Here is a 2,517-nt window from a genome sequence, read left to right on the forward strand (position 1 = left end):
CCTCAGAGCCTCAACTGCCACCACCGGCTTTCCAAAAGCCTCTCTCTCCCCCACAAGCTTCTCCCCACCTCCCACAATCCTCCTGCTCTTGAGGCCGATTGGCTGGGTCACGTGGGCGGAGCCAAAAAAGTCCCCCAATGAGCAGCTCCGTGGTTTGAAAGGGCAGGGAAACAGCCCAATGAGCATCACCGCAGAGGAGCCAATCAGCTAGATGTTGCTGGGGCCGCTGTGAGCCAATCATCAGCCGGCAGCTGGAAGTTTGCTGGGGCCCTTTCGGCTGTGGCTCTCAACACACAGTGAAGTCCAGACAGTTGTTAAACTACTCTATACTTCATAGACAGAGATAGTCAGGATCTTGAGATAGGTTTAGAAACCTTTAAATTAAATATAACAGGGCTGGGGATGTGGCTCAAGCGGTAGCGCGCTCGCCTGGCATGCGTGCGGCCCGGGTTCGATCCTCAGGACCACATACAAACAAAGATGTTGTGTCCGCCGAGAACTAAAAAATAAATATTAAAAATTCTCTCTCTCTCTCCCTCCCTCCCTCTCTCACTCTATCTTTAAAAAAATAAAAATAAAAAATAAATAAATAAATAAATTAAATATAACAATGTCTTATAAATTTTTATTCTTTCAGAAAAATTTGTTTATGGTACTGGGGATTGTACCCCAAGGCACTTTACCACTGAGCCACACCCCAGCCCTTTTATTGTTTATTTTGAGATAGGTTCTTACTAAGTTGCTTTGGGCCTCACTAACTTTCTAAGGCTGTCCTGGAACTTGCAATCCTCCTTCCTCAGCCTCCTGGTTATTGGGATTACAGGTGTGCTCCACCATGCTCAGCTCTTTCAAACTTTTTGAACTATGTGAAAATACTAATCATGTTTTATGTTTGTTCTGCTGAATCTAATGACATTTTATTTTTCATTCTACCACCCTAACCTCATCTTTAATTCATTATACTGATGTGACTCTGGTCCTATTAAGTGTCCTTTATCTGAATCATTGGAACTAGAAGTGTTGTAGATTTCATATTTTTCTGATTTTGGAATATTTACATGTACATAATGAGGCATCTTTGGATAGGACCGAAGCCTAAACACTAAATACATATATGCTCAGTAAACAGACTACCATGTCCCCAGTATCCCTGAGAGACAGAGTCTTGAGCTACTTACTTCTGGACTAGGGCTTCTCAAGCCTACAAGGAAGCTACACTAAAATAGGAAATGGGTGGAGTAAGTAGAAGAGTAAAGAAAAACGACCACTTACAAATGAGCTGCAAATTACAATTTGTGTTCAAGGAAAATTAAATTTAAAAATTAGCCAATCTTTCAAGTTAGTTTTTATATAATCTGTGAGTTTCTAATTAAGATTATATTAAAATATCCAATGTAGTTGTTGGAATAATTTTTTCCTTATAATTTTGTTAATTTTAGTTTTTTTTTGTTTTTGGGCCTTGTACATGTGAGCAAGCATTCTGCCAACTGAGCTATACCCCCAGCCCTAATTTTAGTTTCATATCACGGTTAGCTGCACAGAATTTCTTTTACTTTTTAATCTTTACCATTATATAATTTATATTTATCCTTACTCATTTTTCTTTGCTATATACTATTTTGATACTAATATTAAACTTTGACTTTCTCTTTATTGGCATTTGCTTGCCATAAATTTTTCCTTTCTTTATTCTTCCCTTTCTATATTATTTTATTATGATCACATCTTTTGTAAATAGCAAATAGCTGCTTTTAAAAAAAATTCTTGACAGTTTATGTTTTTCAACTGAAAAGTTCAATTCACATGAGTATAATCACTTTGAAATTATCTCTACTATTCCGTGATGTACTTTTGATTTTCTGTTTACAGTACTTTCTGGGTTGGTTATTGTTGCTTATTTATTTGCCCTTTCTGTCTTCATTGGATTGATGATTTAAAATTTTCCTTTCTTTTACCTCTGCTGATTTGGACTCTGTAGATTTTATTTTATTTGTTTTTTAGAAGGTACTCTTGAAACTTTGGTGTGCAAATTCAACCATTTACTTTCTTAGCAATTTCTGAAGTTTTAAAAATACAACTCTCATTTTGCTCCAACAAGACTGTGTTTTGCTACTTGATGCATAGAGTGGTTACTTTTATCTGGAATTTTAGTTTCATATTTATGAGAACATAAAACTATTGCCACACAATCAATTGATAATTATATTTATCAACCTAATTTGTTAAATTTTGTGTTTACCATTTATTTACTTAATGCTACAATTTTCTTCTGAATTCACTTTTTTTCTTTTTCTTTTCTTTCTTTCTTTTTTTTTGGGGGGGGGGGACACAGTCTCACTAAGTTCTTTGTATCTAGCTAAATTACTGAGGCTGGCTTTGAATTACAATCCTCTGCCTCAGCCTCCGGAAAGGCTGGGATTACAGGAGTGCACCACTACACCTAGCTTCACTTTTTTTTCTTGTTGCAATATGTCCTTTAGTAGTTCTTTCAATAAAAATTTATGGTTGGGGGTGGGG

This window comes from Marmota marmota, unplaced genomic scaffold (assembly GCF_001458135.2).
Source record: "Marmota marmota marmota unplaced genomic scaffold, marMar, whole genome shotgun sequence".
Lineage (NCBI taxonomy): Eukaryota > Metazoa > Chordata > Mammalia > Rodentia > Sciuridae > Marmota > Marmota marmota.